At 35.1% G+C, this 23,014-nt stretch overlaps 1 protein-coding gene across 1 annotated transcript in view; it reads left to right on the top strand.

Moving 5' to 3' along the window:
- The window catches only part of NAALADL2 (N-acetylated alpha-linked acidic dipeptidase like 2), a 971,471-nt gene that overhangs the window by 571,034 nt on the left and 377,423 nt on the right, over window positions 1-23,014 (top strand). The gene's annotated exons all lie outside the window — the stretch shown is intronic.

Raw genomic sequence — 23,014 nt, 5'->3', positions numbered from 1 at the left:
ATTTTTTCGTAGAGACGGAGTTTCACCGTGTTAGCCAGGATGGTCTCGATCTCCTGACCTTGTGATCCGCCCGTCTCGGCCTCCCAAAGTGCTGGGATTACAGGCTTGAGCCACCGCGCCCGGCCTGATGCTCTGCCTTTCAAATGGTTCTCATAGTATAGTTCATACAGCAGCAGTACCAGCAGCATTACCTGTAACTTAATCAAAATGTGAATTATCAGTCTCCACTCCAGACCTTCTGAATCATAATTCTGGCAGTGGTGTCTGGAAATTTGTATTTGCATATGTCCTCAAGGTTACTGGGATGCACACTAAAGTTCAAAAACCACTGGTCATTTTCACCTATCTAACTTTTTATTCTTAACTATAGTGTAAGAATATAACTTCTGATTGTCCCCTGAATTAATTCTTGGATTCTTGTTTTATTTTATTTGAAAGAATTTTATTGTGTTAGGAAGGAGTACACAAAAGTGCAAACAAATTAAAATACAGATTGCAAGCAAACATTCAAAGTAACTTTGGGATAGCCATACCTTATTGTTACGGCCTCACTCATTGATTGATTGATTGATTTGCAAATAAATATAAGTTAGGATCATGATAAATACTGTGAAAAAAACTAAAGCAGAATAAGGGAATAAAGGATGTGCATGGGAGGGTATTATATATGCTATTTTTGTTGCATTCTTGAGGAGGACTTTGATAGAGAAGACAACATTAAGAAAGACAACTGAGGGAAATGAATGTGTGATCCACAGACATTTGAAGGAAAGTACTTATAGGCCTGTGACAGCACATACAAATACCCTGGAGTAGGAGTTTATCTGCTGTGATTGAAGAATAGCAAAATATCAAATAGACTAGGAGAAAGTGAAACAGTGATAGGAAATAAGGTCAGAGCAGGAAAGACACACCCCATCATAGGCTATACTGAGGAGTCTGGATTTTACTTTTTATGTCTTTGAATCCGTTTAGGACTCTGAAGTGTTTGTGCAGATGATTTTTAAAATTCTTCCTAACTCTAAAATATTTAAAGACTTGAAGCTATTTTGAGTATGCCAGCAAAATATGAATGAATAAAAAGGCAGCAAATCATGTGTCGACCTTACGGGGTAATGAGGACAAAAGAAAAAATTCAAAATATTTTGTAAACAAGTCCTTCCTAAGATATAATAGGGATGGGAAGAAGGAGAGTTGGAAAAGTTTATTAATTGAGGACCAAACCTTAAGCTTGTTCATGTCCCAGAAATGCATGAAATAGATAATCTTAAAGCATATCTAAGATGGATTGAACTACTACAGTGTCTTTCCACTCTACATAATATTCCAGCCCTTTAGTTAATTACCTTTTTCAAGTAGCAAAATAACCTTACATAAAGGCTGTCTCTTGTTGGAGAAATATAATTAAAAACAAAATCCTCTACCAACCTAGAAATCTTCTCCACAAAGGTAGAAGAGAAAAAAAAAAAAAAAAAAAAACTGTTTTATTTGTTGAATAAGCATTAAACCGGAACGTGATGTGCATCACAGGCAATCTGCTAAAGGGATTATAGAGACAAAAAAAAAAAACTTTTAGCTTTTTATAAAGCTGAGCAGATACAACCCATTGCATACATTTTCTCAAGATAAACAAAAACTAGTCATCAGGTAAGAGGACGTGACAGCACCACTGAACACATAGTTCATTCTAAATTCACCTGGTAATTCAGATGGGCATCTGTTTTTGCTAATTGTCTTTATCCAAAGGAAAAATACGTTTCTCACACCCTTATGACAGGAGATAGGTTTGCAACTTGGGGCCAAGCACCAACTAAACTATAGGCTCCCAGCTTATCACAGAAATTAGGAGATGGGGGCGCTATCTTCCTTGATGATTGCATTTCAGAGAGATGGCTCCCAGGTCCTTAATAAAAATATGTATTTTTTCCTGAGTCGTAGACTTGGCAAGAAGTTTATTTAGCTTTTAAAAAGATTTGCATGCATTTCAAAGGGAAAGAGAAGAATTCTAAAGTGAATGTTCTGAGAAAGGAAGCGGGGTCTCTTCTCTTTTTTTGCACAAAGAAGAATTTATTTTTCTTATTTTTAATTTTTATTTGCCCTATAGTCTTAATTGCAGAACAGTGTAGAAAGGCCAGGCACTATCACCTAAAAATCTGGGTGGTATATAATAACTCCATCTTCCTTCACTTACGATTTAAGAGAATGCTTGTAATTTTAAATAGACACCTGAGGTAATTAATTCTTTTGCAACCTAGAATTTGGAGATTTTTATGTACTATTCAGCCAATACATGGTGGTTAATTCAACTACTGTAGGGGGGTAAGGATAAAGAGAAGTGTTCAGATTCAAGAGATATTTAGAAGGTGAAATCTTTTGAACTTGGAGATTGATGGGATATAAAGTATGAGGAAATGTCACAGATCAAATGATGATATAGAAGTTTCTGCCTTAGACTTCTGCTAAGAGCATTGTGGAACCATTCACAAATATTGTAACAGTAGAGGAGGAGAGGAGAAACATAGGGAGAGGTGAAGCAGGAAAATAAGCTCAAATATGTAACGTGAGGTTCTGTAGGATATACAAATAGATGTACATGTGTAAAGATGATTTCCTGTGAATCCTATATGCTCAAGATGCTCTATTTTAATAGGAAATTTTGTTAACCTTATGCCCTTCTTACTTCTCCTGGCTCCTCACTCCTCCTGCTACCACCAAGCAGCGTTGCTTTCTGAAGTTATAAAATACAATTAAAAATGAAACACTTTATTCATCATGAAAATGCAATATATTTCTATTAATGCAAAACAATAGTTTTACCCAGAACAAACACCTGCTATAAATTTATTTATTTTTAATACTATAGCTGAGGTAAACATGAACACTAATCTCATTGGTCATTAAGGGGATTGGACTCTGTGGCCTCAGGTTACCATTTCTGTTAGTATCTATAAGATAAGAAATTAAAAGAATTTAGACAGTATTTGGTAAAAGTACATCATATAACAGAGTATGACTTCTATTTCGTAAAGAGTAATCACATTTTCCAGTGTTTTCTAGATAATTTTATCCTACATTGAAAACAAAAGAAAGACCTAGGATTATCTGTGTTGTGGCTAAATATGTGGAGATACTCAAAGTACTATATTTGTTAGAATAGAAATATATTTAAGTAATCCTCTAACATATCCCCTTGTTTTTCAGCTGAGGAAATAAGAGTTCTAGGTCGTGACAAATACTGAGACAGATATAACTGATAAAAAGGTACTTGGGGGTTGACAACCTTAGATTTTCTATTTTGTAGAGTATGAGTAATCATAGAGTCTGTCAGAGAGAACTAAAATGCTACTTCTGATATTCAATGGCCATTGAATATTGTGGATCAACAATGACTTATGGCTGGGTACTAGTGGCTCACGCCTGTAATCCCAGAACTTTGGGAGTCCAAGGCGGGCAGATCACTTGAAGTCAGGAGTTCAAGACCAGTCTGGCCAACACGTTGAAACCCATTTCTACTAAAAATACAAAAATTCACCGGACGTGGTCGCAGGTGCCTGTAATGCCAGCTACTTGGGTGGCTGAGTCAGGAGAATCACTTCAACCTGGGAGGTGGAGGTTGAAGTGACCCGAGATTTCACCACTGCACTTCAGCCTGGGTGACAGAGTGAGACTCTGTCTCAAAACAAAACAAAACAAAAAACAATGACTTGTGTTGTATCATTGTCATGTATTTATAAGTAAGGTCCACTTAAAGGCAAAGCTGTTTATGAATTCCTTTTTCTCATGTCCTTTCTATTTCTCTATAGAATCACTGCCACACACTCACATACCAGACTATAAATGAATATGACTGAATGTGTATGCAAGGGTATGCACAGGTATGTAGTGTTAACAATATTTATGGCAATTGATGTTATAATAATCAATGTTTGAATCTCAGTTGCCATTGCAAAGTAATCCAACCCTTGCTATGATAAAACCATATTCCAACCTTAACCTTTCTCATATGCAAAGTTTAGTATCCAAAATTCTAATATAAAAAACATATATTTATTATTTTTACTGCCAAACAGCATTTTTGTACTCAACTTCATAGCTTTATCTCATTTGCTATTTTAAAAATATAGGATTAGCTGATCAGCTGCTGGTTATTTCTTATGGCAGCTATGCAGCTGATAGCTGATAATTAGGGTGTCAGAGAGAGTGCTATATTTGTAGGATGCACAATTCCGTTCTTCACTTTGTGATGACCAGAAACAGAATGTGCTAAGCAACCTGAGCAACCTCATGATGACTGTTCACATACATAACGAGTTTTGGTAGGTAATCATTTTTGAAAGATTGCTAGACTAATTTTAACTATTCTAGATATTTAAGAGAAAAAAACTGGCCGGACGCGGTGGCTCAAGCCTGTAATCCCAGCACTTTGGGAGGCCGAGACAGGCGCATCACGAGGTCAGGAGATCAAGACTACCCTGGCTAACACGTGAAACCCCGTCTCTACTAAAAAATACAAAAAAACTAGCCGGGCGAGGTGGCGGTCGCCTGTAGTCCCAGCTACTCGGGAGGCTGAGGCAGGAGAATGGCATGAACCCGGGAAGCGGAGCTTGCAGTGAGCTGAGATCTCACCACTGCACTCCAGCCTGTGCGACAGAGCGAGACTCTGTCTCAAAAAAAAAAACTTCACTTCTGGTAGCCTAAGGTTTATGACTCAAGAAAAAGTGCGACCGCTTAGGTTATTTCTTGAACATATGTTGTTCTTTAGTTACTTTTTAGGACTTAAGACTCAGAAACAATCAAACTACTGAATCAACCTTGAAAACACTCTGAAAGCCTGTTCTTAAAAATTTACAATAGAAGAAAGAACTAGATGAAAGAATCAGAATATTTCTGGTAGATTTGGGGAGTAGTTTCTCATATTGCATATTGCAAAGGCATTTGTACTTCCAGCAATTAAGCACCTTAAATCCCTACATTTATGGAAATAGAAAATGAAAAAAGTTCAAAATATTTAAATGAATTTTTTTCTACATTCTTTCTGAAACAATTATACAATTATTAAATGATTCACTTTATATGTAGTAATATTTGCTGTTCAAACGCAGACGCGTATCTCACATATATGTTAAAAATTTAGCTAAGAATATTATAAAACATTTTGCCAAATTTTCTGGAAAACACAAGCAAGACTTCACAACAGTGGCAGGTAATAATTTACTTGGAATTCGTAACTTGAAATGTTTTTGTTTCTCTCTGAATAGCCATTATTGAATGTAAATTTCATACTCTTAAAAATACTACGTTTCTTGTTTTCTAGACTAGATGACTGACACTTCATTGGCCTTTTCCAATAGGCATATTTTTTAAATTTGCATATTTTTATACTACCCCTCTAAGGTAGGAATACAATAAAGTAATTCAATTGAGTTTCATACATACCCAAATGTTCCTTCAGGTTTCTCATGCTGATAGAATCATACTCTTGTAACATATGGTATTAATTCTTGTGGATTGGGTGTTATAGAAACATGGACTTATAATGCCTCTTTCTTTCACATATTAACTATTCATCTGCGTTAATACAGAGCATCTTTTTTTCATGTAACCTTCACTTTTTTTGAAACCATGTACTCAGTTAAGAACATAAATGGCACTAATCTAAATCATAAAGATCACTGTTTCATCTTTACAGCTGTGTCGCCATTCCCCAGATTTAGATATTTAACGTTTCTGGCAACCCTCAAATTTTCAAACTTGTTTTTTATCTTACATTTATAAAAGCTACCTGAATACTTGATGGCATACAGCTTGACTTCTGTACCTTGACTTCTGTACAGTAGTGTTCACTACTGTACCTTTAGCATATAGCTAGAGAATGGGAAGTACTCAAGTTGTTTTGAAAGAAAAGAAACTCCTTTGCTACCTAATGCTGAAATGAAGGAATTGTTTACTAACTGTAATATATTTCTCAGAGATTTCAGACTTCATTCCACTTTATAACAAAATACTCAGTCACTGAATCACCGACTCCTGTTTGTTGTCCAGCAGACAGGACATTCTTTTAGTTTAGGTGAGAAATCTGAGTGGCTAGTTGGAGGATGAGGTTGAGGAGTTCAGCCCACGGTTACCTAAGCATGTGGAGTGTGAGGAGAATTTGCCTGGCACTCTCAATCTAGAAGTTTACTAGACTCCTGCCTCTCTCTCAACTCCTACATCTTTTCAATCAGTCTTCATTCTAGCTCCTAAGTCTCAATTCTTTCCTTTTTTTTTTTTTTTTTTGTCTCAATTGTCTCCACCATGAATAAAGCCAACTTTGATTCCCACTGGGACAACTATAGCTGCCTCAAACTCATCTCACTGCATCCTCTTTTAAAATTTCCATTCCATTCTCTGATATATCATAAACGAGCTTTCAAAACACCAAATCTGATCATGCCATACCCCGCTGTGTAAAACTTGTAGTATTTCCTGTTGTTGATTTTTAAGATTATATAAATGATAGCACACTATGTATCTATTTTTATCTGGCTTGTTCCTTACTTAGCGTGTTTTAGAACCTAACAGTTTTGATTGCTTATGGTTATATATTTAAATACAGAGTATGAAGTAAAAGGACTTAGGAAACCAAATGAATGATACTGGTTCTTTCTGGAGAGGGATGGAGGGAGGGCAGTAGTTCTGCAGGTAGTAAAAAAGACTCTAACTTTATTTATATTGTGTTTTTTAGATTAAAAAAGTATATATATATTAAAATGTTAACATAAATTCTGTTAACTCTGGACTATGGAAATATGTATATATGTATACATACACACACACACATATACACATATATTCCTTATTTATGCATTTCAGTATTTTTTTAATTTCTCAATTTTTCAGAAATGCCCTGGGGAGAGCAGGAAAACCTAACTGATTACCTTGCTCTTAAAGACAAGGTATGTTTCATGCTATAAACGCCCTATATGAATTCTTTGACTTTCTTTTGCACCACTCCAGTCATATGACCTCTTCTGTTTCCTTTGGTACACTGTACTGTTTCTTAATCCAAGGACTTTACATATGCAGTTTCTTTTGCTTAAAAGGTTTTTGGATGATAGGAATATGTGTCCTATCCTATAGTGCTAAGGAGAGAGAAAAATAGGTGCAGCCACTTTTGAGTACAATTCATTGGGATATGTAAAAATTTAAAATTTGCATATTTTCTGACCCCAAATCCATTTCTCCATAGCAGCCTTACAGAAACCTTCACACATATGCAAACGGATGTATGTACAAGAAAATTCATGGAGGTTTTTATTACAATGGGAAAATTTGGATTTGTCTAAGTATATTAGAATACTATTAGAATTATGGAACACTATGCAACATCCACAAAGAATAATGAAAGAATAACATCTGCACACTTAAAGAGGTCTTTAAGGCTTCTTTACAGAGGGAAAAAGAAATGTCACAGAGTAATATATATATATGAAAATATTTAAGTAAAAGAAAGTAACATAATAGCATTATACAATTGTTTTAAAAATGTCTATGCATTAAAATACTGTAAAGTTTAGGAGACATTTTATTGGCGAGAGTTGCCTGTTGGTAGAATAGGGAAACAAAATGTAGGGCATGACCAAAATGGTCTTTAGCTTAACTTCAATGTTCTTGTTTTTATAATAAGAACAACTTTATGTATTTTACTTAGATAATTAAAAATTAATAAAATTCCCTGCCATCCTCCAAAGAGAAACAGTGATTATTATTCTATGGATCCTTTCATCTTTAATATTCTGATTTTATATTCTTTAGCCATTAAATTATGCATTGAGAACTACCATTCTAAGTTCTACATTTTCCAGTAATTAACCTGAATATTTTATAAAAAGTATAAGGTTCCTTGTTCTTTGAGTTATATATGTATATGTGTTTACATACATATACATATATACATGTGTGTTAACATATATATGTGTGTTAATTTGGAAACTTGAAAGCAATGAAGACAAAGATTCTCTAATGGCATTATTTTTAAATATACTCTAATTGAAAGTATTCAGTACACAACTTTGGGATTCCAAACTCACTATTAAAGGGAATATTTCATCTTTTTGTTGGAATTTTCTTTCACATTATTAACTAAATCATATAACTCTAGTTTGTCTTCCAGCTAAAATCAGTATGATGAGGCTGATGTTATCCTCATACTTACATCTTACTTACATCTCTGTTATCCAGAGGCAGATTCACTGTTGAATAGTGTAACTTTGTGTCTCTACACATTATTGTTTCTTCTCTCAATTTTTCCTGTCTCGATAAATTGCTAAATATGTAAGAGTAGCATAGAAGTCTATCTATAAATGTTTATTCTCATACTATATCTAAAAAGTCTGGACATTGTTTATTGATAACTATAATGCAGATTTAGACTATTGAGCCTTTAATGCTATGTCATTAGTTTGACATTAATGTTTTACAATTTCCTATTGCTTATGGAGAACCATTTAATTTTAATATCAGCCTTAGATCAGTATATGGGTGATACAGATATAATGCTGAATCTTTTTTTTTTTTTTTTTTTTTTTTTTTTTGAGACAGAATCTCACTCTGTCGCCCAGGCTGGAGTGCAGTGACGTGATCTCGGCTCACTGCAAGCTCTGCCTCCCGGGTTCATGCCATTCTCCTGTCTCAGCCTCCCAAGTAGCTGGGACTACAGGCATCTGCCACCACATCTGGCTAATTTTTTGTATTTTTAGTAGAGACGGGGTTTCACTGTGTTAGCCAGGATGATCTCGATCTCCTGACTTCGTGATCTGCCCTCCTCAGCCTCCCAAAGTGCTGGGATTACAGGCGTGAGCCACCGCTCCTGGCCATGCTGAATCTTTTAAATCTAGCATCTCGTTGATATTTTTATTGAAACTTGAAATAATTTTGAAACCTTTGAAAAGTTCAGATAAGTCCTAAATGCCTTCAGAAAATAGTTGATGTCTTTTGTACTGAAAAATGGATTCAACTTTAACATCACACCTTCTAAAAATAGCCATCTTGCTTTCATATGATTTATATATTCTTTGAAGCAACCTTGCAAGTGTGTCACTCCTTTTGTTTCATTTCATACCAAATGTGCTATGAGAAAGTGAGCAAAGCCTGTCCTATGATCTGTTTTATTTGTGTATCTCAGTACACTTCACGAGTCAGGCATACTGCAGAAATGTTAATTTTTTTCCTCACAGGAACCTCAAAAGAATTAAAAAAGCAGTAGGAGGACAATATGTAGTATCAGAAGGAGCAACAGAGATTGGATTTTTTTTTTTTTTTAGTTCTGTTGGACAGTTTATGGATATTATTTGTCACAGGAATAATGTGACTCATTTATATTGCTCCTATTCTTCTGTGGAGCTAAAAGCACTTTAGAAGCATTCTCATTAATCCTCAAGCTTTGCTATGAGCTAAGTATTAGGCAGCTTTTATTCTCACTTTATGGCCTGGGAAACTCCAGTTTAAGGAATGTCAGTATGCAGGCATTTGCAGAGTGTTCCGAAAACTGTCAATGGGGTTAACAGTAACATGTGGCCTATGACCAAGCATTGAAACTCAAAAGTTCTTTGTATGCAGAAGTATTCTGTGTGAACAGGTCAGGACATTTTACTTTATTTATAGGCTATACAGTAATACTCGTCCGATGAAGCCAAATACTAAATATAATTATTTAAAATATTCTGACTCTTCTTTCCTTTCAGGCAAGTCTTCCTACTGAATCCGTGTGATTAATAGGACTTTTATTCTTATACTCATCCAGGATTGAAACCTTAATTGCCTTCTCTCTTAATTACCTCATTGCCACTACTCTCTTCAATGGGTTGCCAAGTCGTGACCATTCTCTATTCCTAGACTTTTCACATGGATCTTTACCTTTCTGTGTCCAGAGACATCCTAATTCATGCAGTTATTACTTCTTGTTGAGAAAAAAATAGCTTTTAACAGTAATGACATCAGAATTTTAATTTTGAAAGCTGAAAGAAGTAGACTCTGAACCCACCTCTATAGCTTACCAGCCATATGACTCTTAGCATTACATTGTTTCTGAGCTTTAGAGTTATTTCTACCACATGAAGATAACAATAACTAGTTTGAAAAGTTGGATCGTCATATATAAAGTGTAAAAATGGAATGAGACAATATATGCCAAGTATCAAGCTCTGTGCCTGGCACAAATGGGATCTGTTTTTACTGTTTTCATTATGAATACAATACATTGTGAAACAGAATTTTTCCAGTTCTGTTCCTTCTGCATTTCACTCTCAGATCAAAATTTCTAAAATCCCCTTTGATGGTACTAATTATCTTCTTAAAACTCCATAAAAAATCTCCTAGTACTCAATTTTCTTAATTTGATATATAAAACCCACCACAATAAAGACTCTATAATTTTAGTCTTAATCAACACCATATGTGGTCATCTCCGGTTAACCTTGGCTCCTTGCCATTCCCTTTTCACTGCTTTATTTTCCTCCCACAGCTCATTTAATCATGTTGATTCTTTTGCCTAGAACCAGCTCCCCTACAGTCATTTTCTGTAAAGTTTGAAACATATATGGAAAAACCCTGTCAAAGCCAGGCTCATTCTACACCAGATGTAGCTAATGAGAAGAGTTCTATTAATTGTTTTTTAGGATTCTAGCCACTACTTTAAAAGCACTTCTTATTTTCCCATGAGGAGACAAAAATCTTGCTCAATGGAGCCAGACTTTGACGTGCTGACCACTGAGCATTCATGGGACCGTGTTCTGACAGTTATTCATCGGCAACTTACTTAAATTGTTTCCTCTGACTATATCACTGTACTTTCCAGGTATCTGTTCTGCTTCATCTGGTGTTCCCAGTCTCTTCATGTCTGCTGAAGCATCTTTCCTGGTCCATTTCACATTTCCTGGTCAAAGACCTGGGATTTGCTGGCTACTGTATCTGTTTCATTCATTAAATAGTTGCAGTCATAAAGCTGGAATGTTTGCATTTTCCAGTTGCCTCCCAGCTCTTCTGATTTCCTCTCTGTTTCCATCCCAAGTCACAAATATACAATCAAATAGAGTTGCCAGACAGGGACCTGTTCTTACTCTGGAATAACTTCTTGGACTCTTTTTATTTTCCAGTTAAGATCCCACTCATTTCTACCTCATCTAAGAAACATTCACAGTGTTGAGGAAGAGTGACACAAAACATTCTTTAAATGGAGCACTGGTGTAATATAACATCATTGGGTTGTTGAGAAGATTAAATGAAGGAGCTGAAAAAGAAAATTTTTGGGCCGGGCGCGGTGGCTCAAGCCTGTAATCCCAGCACTTTGGGAGGCCGAGACGGGCGGATCACGAGGTCAGGAGATCAAGACCATCCTGGCTAACACGGTGAAACCCCATCTCTACTAAAAAATACAAAAAAAAAAAAAACTAGCCGGACGAGGTGGCGGGCGCCTGTAGTCCCAGCTACTCGGGAGACTGAGGCACGAGAATGGCGTAAACCTGGGAGGCGGAGCTTGCAGTGAGCTGAGATCCGGCCACTGCACTCCAGCCCGGGCGACAGAGCCAGACTCCCTCTCAAAAAAAAAAAAAAAAAAGAAAAAGAAAAAGAAAATTTTGGCCAATGTGAATAATCTAGACTTTTGTTCAAGCTCCATTATCATGGAAATGCTTTTAAAAGATGACTGTGTATAGGGCTGTTTGAAGTCCTACAGACAGAAACTAACAAAGACACCATTCCTATCCCTTAAGAACACCCTAGCTTATTAACAGGACCATTAGCGCTGTAGTAAGTACAGCCATGTCTCTCACTGTGCCGCTATAGCCTTTGCTGTGACTTCAAAGAAAACTCATTATTAAGTAAAATAACCTTTCAATGCACTGAAAAATATTACCTTATAAGAAAGTAGGCAACGCATTACCTTAGACTTTTATCCTTAGCCTTTTTTTTTTTCTCTTTTGGATGTGAATTTGGGTTCCATTTCATAAAGTACTTCGAAGAAATGTACATCCAAAACCACTTACCAAATTACATTCACCAAATCATAGAACTTTTATGTAAGAAAATTCTTGTATGTATAAATTCAGAATAAGAATTAATAGAATATTTCTAACTGGAGTTCTCTGTAGAGACACTTTTCAATGATGAAATGATGAATCTGTGTCTCATTAACCAAGGGAATTTTTCCCATGGCAAGTGTTTTAAAATATCAGTATTTTTCTTCCGAGGATATCTTCTCTCACTATGTACCATCACTACAGCAAGAAACTGGAGTGGTAATCGGGTCACAGTTCTACATGTTACTAAGAGTAAAAATTAATTTTAATAATATTGTAAGAAAAATGATAAACAGGGAAGGGAATATATTGAAATCTTTTACACTGCCCATTCCAAACATGAGGGGCATTTCTGTAATAATAGTAGGACATTCACCTTAAATTTAGATGTATGTATGTAACTACAAAGAGCCTCTTTCAACATAAAAATGGAAAGATTTCTATTAAATTAATGTCAAGAAAATGCTGTATATATGATGAGTTTAAGGACTCAGAAGATGTGGAAAACTATCCCAGAGTCACTTCCTAATTAGAGGTGGAGCAAAGGCCAGATACTGGTCCCTGAACCCCAGGCCAGTCTTCTTTTCTTCTGTCAATGTTACCACGTCAAAAACAGGAAATATTCAGGAGACTACAAATCACTGAGAAGTACTTAATATATGCTAGCTCATTTATTCTAGCAACATCTGTATAAGGGAAGCAGGGGTTATTTTCCACTTTTATTATCTAAAAAATAAGTCAATCCAGAAATAAGGTACTGAACTTCTGTCTGTTCATTTAATCAGTCTCATAAAATAATGTGTTCTTATGATCTGGTATGAAGAATTAATGGTTGCACACTTTTATAACAACAACAAAAACAAAACACATTCATAGTTTATTTGCTGTCTTTTAAAAATGTAAACTACACTTTTTCCAAGACTAGAAATTTTGCAAATCATTCCAATGTTTATACCCTTCAAGTAAGAGATGGAAAGCGTCTCAGGGGCATGCCTCTGAAGCAGTTTACTTAGCTTATATTACGTGTAATGTGCAGATGGCCAATTATTCCAGTTATGAATCTAGACTACTCTCCTCAAAGTAAAGAACAAACTAGATATTTTATCTGTCTCTTAGTTTGTTTTTCTTATGATATAGTCTATGGTTGTTTCCAAATGTTCATGTTTTTAGAATGCTTTAGGGGATAAAATAGTCTTGGAGTAGACAAATGAGGAATGCCAAAGAATAGAAATGTTTAGAATTACATGCAATAGGGAATTAATTATCATATACACAATTTTTTCTCTGAAATAGATTTTTAAAATATTTATCATTATCTAAATATTACCACTGCTGCTATAAATCTAAATTTTCACTGAAAATGACAAATATATTAATATAGACTTAGCAAAATAAAACCCTTCACCAGAGAAAGTCCTGTTTCTTGGGTGCAAAGTTCAGGTTACAAAACGTCTTTAGAGAACACGTTAATGACCATTATCTACTTGAAAACACAGGATTGTTCTTTGTTTTGATGTGACTATATCAATATGTACTAAAACAATAGAAACCATTTAAGGTAAGTTTCAAAATATATTCTCATAATTCTGTAAATAATAATCAATTCAATTACAGGACACACTAGATTTCAACTAACATATAATTAAGTACCATGCTTATGTCCTGTATAATGGCCAAAATCTAGTTTAACACCTTGCTTAACTACACATTAATCAAAACATTTTAATATAAAATAAGAATTATCCTTTAATTGACTGTGAAGTTTAGCACAAATTCCAAAACTGCATAGCCAAAATTTTATACATATTTAAGCATATTTGTTGGAGGGAAAAGAATGATGGTAATTTATATATTATAGTCCTTTGTCCCCAAATAATTGTACCTAACCAATATAAATGTTGAGTTTATGTGTCTAAACATAAAAATATTTTTAATCATGGGGAAAGTTTTCTAACCTTTTTGAGCCTGTTTCCTACTGATGATTAATATCTATGGATAACCTAATTGGAAAGGAAGACTCAAATTAATATTAACAAAGTCTTTACCTGTGTAGTACTTTTTAAAAAGTAAAATTATACTCTGCATAATCTATATATTCTTTTAGTATCAGAATGCATATTTTGCTTACAAATGAGTATATTGCTTTCTACTCCCTTTAATGTAAATGTAAATATAACTGTTGTTATGACACATTAGTTAAGTATTAAAGTATTATGATATTTACTGGGGAGCATAGCAAGATGTTTTTGCTTAGGGCCGGACCAATGAAATGAGAAGATGTGAACATCTGTGTCTTTATTTTTACAATTTCGTAGTTTCAAATTTTATATCATGAATCATGAATTTTAAGCTTACAATTAGACAAAACAAAACTACTCATTTAAACTTCAGTAATTAATTCATCAGAAAATTGTCACTGATCCCCTTTTACTCTGAGAATAATGCATAGCACAAAGCATTTTTAAAGTCAGTTTCCATTTTAAATAATAATCCAAACAATACTCTGCTGACTTTGACTAGGATCGATAGAAAATGGTAATATTTATAACCAGTGGGCGGTAAGATACTGAAATAATAAATGATCAGCTGTATTCACAAGGACAACAAAATGACTAACCAATTTAGTGTACTGGTCATTTCAGAAAAACAACTGTAAATTTAGTAAGCTAAAACAAAAATGAAAAAACATTTGTGCCAGTTATTTAAAGGTCTGACTTCTGTCCAAGTGGCAGCCCTCTGGAGAAAGTCAAATACAACATTCCAGGATAACATCGCTGATACCAGTTTGTTCAAATGATTCATAAAAGTGCAGCAGAAAATGTGTTTTAAAATCTCAAATTTTTTCAGCTCTGATTGCTTCATTCTCTGGTAAGTCCACAATATTAATACTTTTAGTTTGTCAGTCTTTTATTATAATAAATTATAATAGTTAAAAACCAGGAAATTAAAAATGTAAGTCAAATCACTTAGCTGTTATCATATTTAATTGTGACTGAAATGAAGTGTTATAAATGCAATTTTTATCTTTGCACCACCAAGTTTATTTCTGAGGAAAGGACAAAAACAAAACCAAATGCTCTCTGATCATCTTATTATTCATTTATTATATGTATTTATTTTTATTTTGATATGTTTTGGGGGAACTGGTGGTGTTTAGTTACATGAATAAGTTCTTTAGTGGTGATTTCTGAGATTTTGGTGTACCCATCACCCAAGCAGTGCACATTGTACCCAATGTGTAGTCTTTTATCCCTCACCCCCTCCCATCCTTTCCCTCAAGTCCCCAAAGTCCACTGTATGTTCCTTATGCCTTTGTGTCCTCATAGCTTAGCTACTACTTATGAGTAAGAACAGATGATGCTTGGTTTCCATTCCTGAGTGACTTAACTTAGAATAATGGTCTCCAATTCCATCCTGGTTGCTGCAAATGCCATTATTGTGTTCCTTTTTATGGTTGAGTAATATTCTATGGTATACATATACCACATTTTCTTGATTGATGGGCATTTGGGCTGGTTCCATGTTTTTGCAATTGCGAATTGTGTGGCTATAAACATGCATGTGCAAGTATTTTTTTTTTTTTTTTTTGTATAATTACTTATTTTCCTCTGGGTGGATACTCAGAAGTGGGGTTGCTGGATAAAATGGTAGATCTATTTTTAGTTCTTTAAGGAATGTCCATACTGTTTTCCATAGTGGTTGTACTAGTTTACATTCCCACCAACAGTGTACAAGTGTTCCCTTTTCACCACATCCATGCCAACATCTATTATTTTTTTAAATTTTTTGATTATGGCCATTCTTGCAGAAGCAAGATGGTATCACACTGTGGTTTTGGTTTGCAGTGCCATTATCATTAGTGATGTTGAGCATTTTTTCATATGTTTATTGGCCATTTGTATATCTTCTTTTGAGAAATGTTTTTTCATGTTGTTAGCCCGCTTTTTGATGGATTGTTTGTGTTTTTCTTGTGTTCGTTGTGTTTTTGTTTTGTTTTGTTTTGTTTGTTTTTTGATTATTTCAGTTCCTTGTAGATTCTGCATATTTGTACTTTGTCAGATCTATAGATTGCAGATTTTCTCCCACTCGGTGGGTTGTCTGTTCACTCTGCTGATTGTTTCTTTTGCTGTACAGAAGTATTTTAGTTTAATTAAGTTCTATCTATTTATCTTTGTTTTTCTTACATTTGCTTTTGGGTTCTTGGTCATGAAGGCTTTGCCTAAGTCAGTGTCTAGAAGGGTTTTTTCCAATATTATCTTCTAGAATTTTTATGGTCTCACATCTTAGATTTAAGTCTTTGGTTCATCTCGAGTTGATTTTTGTATAAGATGAGGGATGAGACCCAGTTTTGTTATTCTACATGTGGTTTGCCACTTACCCCAGCACCATTTGTTGAATAGGGTGTCCTTCGCCACTTTTTGTTTTTGTTTGCTTTGTTGAAGATTGATTGACTGTAAGTATTTGGCTTTATTTCTGGGTTTTCTGTTCTGTTCCATTGATCTATATGCCTGTTTTAATACCAGTATCATGCTGTTTTGGTGACTATAGCCTTACAGCATAGTTTGAAGTCAGGTAAGGTAATGCCTCCAGATTTGCTCTTTTTGCTTTGTCTTGCTTTGGCTCTGCAGGCTCTTTTTGGTTCCATATGAATTTTAGGATTTTTTTCTAGTTCTGTTAATAATGTTGTTGGTATTTTGATCAAAATTATATTGAATTTGTAAATTGTTTTTGGCAGTATGATCATTTTCACAATATTGATTCTACCCATCCATAATCATGGGATGTGTTTCCATTTGTTTGTGTCACTGTCTTTCAGCAGTGTTTTGTAGATTTTCTCGTAGAGGCCTTTCTCCTCCTTGGTTAAGTAATTCCTAAGTATTTAATTTGTTTTGCAGCTATTATAAAAGGGGTTGAGTTCTTGACTTGATTCTCAGCTTGGTTGCTGTTGGTGTATAGCAAGGCTACTGATTTGTGTACATTTATTTTTTATCCTGAAACTTTGCTGAATTCATTTACCAGTTCTATGAGCTTTTTGGATGAGTCTTTAGGGTCTCCTACTTATATGATCATGTCACCCATAAAGGGTGACAGTTGGCTTCCTTTTTAACAGTTTAGATGTCCTTTATTTCTTTCTTTCTCTTGTCTGATTGCTTTGGCTAGGACTTCCTCTCTGTCCATTTCAAATTTGTTATTTAGAAATAGCTTATAAAAAGACATGTTAATCATTTCGAAGGAGACTGAGAATGTTGATTTGTGGTTTACTGATATAGTTAATTTGGGGGAAGGTAGACAAATACAGTTTTTATTCTTTTCCTTCTTCCTTTTATATATTAGTCATTTTTAAAATTATATAAATTGTACTATAAAAAAATATCATTGGCTTACCATATCCAGGTGTTTCACATCCATGGATCCAACTAACTGCAGATTGAAAGTATTTGGGAAAAAAAAAATCCCACAAAGTTCCCAAAAGCAAAACTTGAATTTTCTCCGTGATGAGTACTATGTTGAATTCATGTGAATTAAGTGATGTGTAGGCATTGTATTAGGTAATATAAGTAATTTAGAAATGCTTTAAAGTATATAAGAAAATGTGGGTAGGTTATATGAAAATACTAGGCCAATTTATATAAAGATTTGAGCATATGCAGAATTTGATATCCACAAGGGCTCCCAGAACCCACTGCTGGCAGGTACCAAGGGATGACTACATAATGATTTAGGCCAGTGCTGATCTAATGTGCATACAAAGCACCTGGGGATCTTGATAGACTACAGATTCTGATTCAGAAGACCTGGGGTGGGACCTGGGATTCTGCATTCCTAGTAAGTCCCAGTTCATGCAGATGCTGCTTGTCCGAGGATTATGCATTGAATAGAAAGGATCTATGCAACATTGAGTGAGCAGCAAGGATGTCATGTTCACACACACACACACACACACACGAGGTGCACAGGGTTGAGTTATATGTACTCCTAAATTCTGAAGTTGTGCTATTCTTCTCATTCACCATCATCATTAAAACACACCAGGCCCTCTTTTATTTAATCAGCACATTTTTATGTTATCTAACCTCTCAGTGCCTTCCTCTCAGTATGTGATATTTCTAATCTCTGAAGATTTATCTTCCCTGATGCTGTTTGGGTAATTGGCACTTGTATACACTGGCTTTTCTTTTATTTATTTATTTATTTATTTATTTATTTATTTATTTATTTTGAGATGGAGTCTCACTCTGTCACCCAGATTGGAGTGCAGTGGTGCAATCTCAGCTCACTGCAACCTCCGCCTCCCAGGTTCAAGCAATTGTCCTGCCTCAGTCTCCTCCCGAGTAGCTGGGACTACAAGCATGTGCCACCACACCCAGTTAATTGTTGTAATTTCAGTAGAGATGGGGTTTCACCATGTTGGCCAGGCTGTTCTTGATCTCCTGACCTCAGGTGATCCACCCTCCTTGACCTCTCAAAGTGCTGGGATTACAGGTGTGAGCCACCATGCCTAGCCAACACTGACTTTTCAATTAGGTTTAAAAGTATCGCATCTTGTCACACATATCAAAAAAATAATATATATATACTGGCTACTAAGAGAGCATGTTTTCTTTACACAGCCAACCAGATGAGATTGAAGGGGGCATCAAAAGTTTGAAAAAGCATGACACAGAATTAAGGAAGTACAATTAGAACACATCTTGCTTATTTTAATGCTAATTTCTTCTAAATTTCACCCACAGTAACTTTGGCTCTAGGTCTCTGAACTAATATATTATTTTTATTTCAGCAATGAAGACACTTTGGTGTCACCTTGGTAGTTTAGAAATTGTAGATGAAATGACAATAGTACCATAGTGAAATTATTTATTTGTGACATTTCAAACAGTGAGTCAATGATGAAGTCAGACTTAGGACTTCGTTTATCCAATTTCCTCATTATACTATGTGCATGTAGCATTGAATCAGGGATTGAATTATTGATATAGTGGGTCTGGTTTAGTCTTTATCTGGATTGCAAAGGGTGCATAATGTGAACAGAGAATTAGCTAGCTACTAAAATAAAAGTTGGTCTCCCTCAGTCTTTATGAAGCATAAACAAGATTCAGAGTATGATATAAATGCTGCAATCTAAAAGTTAAAATGCTAAAATGTAATGTCACAGTCTTTTTTGTTGTATGGTACTCTTTCTTTCCAGGCACATAATCCACTTAATTTTCATCTCACATCTAATGAATTCTTATAGTTCATAAATATGCTTTAAAATATCACTGAATAAAAATAGTACATGTGTTTAGCTTTGTTCATAATCTAATAATAAAAAAGAAAATAAAACTCTTCTCTCAGCTGTTCTACAACAGACATAGGTTTTTTTAAAAAAATAACTTCTGTCTATAATTTAATCTTAGTGTCCTTTAAGTCCTGCTTTTAGTATCTGCTCTCAGAAGTGAATTGTTTGTCAAAGTTCCATTAAGCTGAAGGTAAAAAATTAATGAGGGACTTACTTTAGATATTTCAAAACTAATGCAAGTCTGTTAGTCATGCAGCACAAAAAATCAAAGATTTGGGTATGTTCAATTATGGTTTAGGGTTCACTCATATTTAACATTTAAATGCATTGCTTCATAAGCTTAATAGAGTATTCTAGAGAAAAATGGAACTCAGTTATTGATTTTTGTTAACATAAATATATCTTAGAGATGATTTTATTTATTTAAAGACTTTTTATCTACAAAAGTTAATTTTAGGGCAAGGATAATCAGTGAATTGATAGGGATAGATGGGTTTTGAAAGTTTATTTAGTATGTCTGCTGGGGGAAAGTATTAGCCAGGGAGAAAGCATAACTATATAGCAAGCATAGAATTATAATTTATTATTCAATTGTACCCCAGCTCAATTTTGTCAGGACTCAGAAAACCATTAAGACATAGGCATTAAGATTATTTTTCAAAGAATTGTTGATTCTTTTTTCTACCATTAATTATTGAACTCCTGTTATGTACCTGACACAGTGCTAGGCATTGTATATCATACGATTATATAAGTGACTTGGTCCTTGCTTTCAAGAATTTATAGTTCAGACGGAATAAACAAAGTGATTTTATATAGTGATAATGTTAACTGAAAAAAAGGTGCAGATATAGCACACAGAGCTGAGGGTGCCAGAGAAAGCTTCACATAGAAGATGACTTGTAAGTTGGGCTTTGAAGGAACTGAGTACTTTAGACGTATGTGATGCGTGAGAAAAACAAGTGAAGTAAGAGGAACGGCTTAAGCAAAAACATGGGGGATGTAGCTCATGGAGTATGCAAGGGTATAGCTTAAGTTTTTGCTTAAGATGCATGAATTAAACTGATAGGAAATAATATTGAAAGATAAGGTTCAAGATTGTGAAGGGCCTTGAATAGCAAGCTAGAGTTTCGTGTTTGAATTGGGGAGAGGTGCAATCATACAGCATCTTAAGAAGTTCCCACATTCATGAAAACTTCAAAATGATAGACAACACATGGCGCATCAATATTATTTCATTACCCCATGCACGTTAAAAGCTCCAAAGGTAACAGCTGAGAGAGAAAATACGTACTGGAAAATCCAGATGGCTATCCCAGCATTTCCCAGCTAGTCTGTTCAGACATTGTCTCTGCTTTGAAACATGAATCAGTTTGTCCTCAAGTGCAGCCTGGAGTAGTAGGAGACTTGAGGCTCATCACTTTTGGCTGAGAGCAGCCTCCTATGGTCTGAAAATCCCTTTGGTTTACCTCAGTAGGTTGTACAACTACTAGCATCTTCTACATAAATTATGCAGGGCCTGGTACCTTGACATGCCACCTGTGCAGTCTCACAGAGTCCCCTCTCCGAAGGGCCCCACACTTGATTTAATGCTCTCCTACTGCCATATTGAAATTCTTCCTACTTTTTGAACAAGGGGTCCCACATTGTCATTTCACTGTGGGTCCTGCAAATTATATAGCCACTTGTGGTTCCATGAATATGAAAACTGTTGGGAAATAATGACCTACACTGTGGTCCAGATGCACTGTTACATAGATCTATATAAGGGAGCAATGAAATTATGAGGCCAGCACTGCTCTTATATAATAAAATGGATTCTAAGCTTAAATCTTTATTATTTTTTCTTCAAAGCCATGACTCCCATGACTGCCGTAGGCCTAAGCTAAATATAGCATTTTAGCCTTGTCTTCCAGATGATAAATTAAGGAAACACTCCTGTAACATATTTTCTCATTTATAATCTACCTCCTGCTGTAGCCTGGATACCAGCATCATTGAGCTCTGCACCCTCTGAAGTCCCATCAAATTAAATTCTGAGAAAAACCGTTAGCAATTATTTTCCCTAATAAAAGTTCTGAAAAACATAGCACTGCATCTGAAAACATCACCGGCTGCCTGATAGAGGCATTCTGTTGTGTACTTCCTTTTGTGAATCAGTAAAAATATATAAACTGAATAAGTATTAGTTATTTTCTTAAGCATAGTTTGTTTTCTCCATTATCTCTATTCTATTCATACACTTTTTTGTACTTGTGTTATTTTAACTGTTTTCTCTTATTTTTATTTATTTATTGTTTTTTGAAGTTATAGATGCATTTAGTTCATTTAAATAGTCAAATATTTCCACAGGCTTAATTTATAAAAATGTCACCTTCTCCTTCTCTTCCCTGTGTCTCTTCTCTCCTCTCTTTAACTCCTCAGGGCAAATATGTAATTGTTTTTAACCTCTTTAGTAGTTACTTACCTTTTATGTTTACCTTCCTTTTGCTCAGTTACGTGTTTGAGTTTGTTTTTCAGTTTTATCCATTATATTGACTTACCACTTTGAGAGATAAAGACTTAACTTTCACAAGTATTCATGTACATCACAGCCTGACTTTTTCCCTTTTCTCCTTTTTCCTAAAAAGGATAATTTTTGTGTTAAATCAGCAGTCATTATTTACACTGTTATGACTATGTAAATATTATACATATTGTTCAATGATTAAATTTCTTCTTATACAACTTTTGGTCCCTTTAAGCTAACAGTTGTCTCCCTTTATAGGTTTCTTGTTTTTCTTTATAGCTAGACACTCTTCAAACCCTAACACTCTGCTCTTACTGTAAATATTCTCTCAATATGTTAGCACACATCTGGTATTCTCATTAATTTGGTCTTCCTAGAGACCTCCCTCCCCAGCTCTGCTGACCATCTGCTGTCATCCTCACTAGGTCTGTGCCCAGGGGCCAACCTAGGATTGTCCTTGGCTGAGATCTCTTACTTAAGAATAACAAAATTAAGTTGATTTGAAGTTCAGTATATGACTGGGATTTATTGACTGATAAATTTCAATGTAGGATGTTGTGGGTAAGTTGTTTCTTTGTGGGTAATAGACCTGTTTTTAGTATTTTTAGATATTTTCTATTGATCTCATCATATTTGCTAAGAGTGAATCTTCTATTGCCCTACCTGGAGAGGTTTCTATATGCCAAAAGAGAAAACATCTGAGGAGTCCTGGCAATCACAACAAGATCTTTTTTTTTTTTTTTTTTCGTGTTCGAGTCTCACTCTGTCACCCAGGTTGGAGTGCAAGTGGCATGGCTTGACTCACTGCAACCTCTGCCTTCTGAGTTCAAGCTATTCTCCTGCCCCAGCCTCCCAAGTAGCTGAGATTGCAGGAGTGCACCACCAGACCCAGCTAATTTTTATATGTTTATTAAACATGGGGTTTCACCTTGTTGGCCAGGCTGGTCTTGAAATCCTGACCTCAAGTGATCCACCCGCCTTGGCCTCCCAAAGTGCTGGGATTACAGGCATGAACCATCACGCCTGGCCAACACCATCCTCTTTGAAGTGTGATGTTGCTCATTGTATTTGGTGTCTCCCTGTTCAGACTGTAACTCTCAGTTTTCTGCTGAAGTAAAGAAGGAACAGGTACCCACACTGACTGGGTGCGTGAGAATTCCAGAGGGCAAG

This window comes from Theropithecus gelada, chromosome 2 (genome assembly GCF_003255815.1).
Source record: "Theropithecus gelada isolate Dixy chromosome 2, Tgel_1.0, whole genome shotgun sequence".
NCBI classification, from domain to species: domain Eukaryota; kingdom Metazoa; phylum Chordata; class Mammalia; order Primates; family Cercopithecidae; genus Theropithecus; species Theropithecus gelada.
The sequence above is the reverse complement of the archived record's forward strand: the minus strand, read 5'-3'. Positions and strand labels throughout refer to the sequence as shown.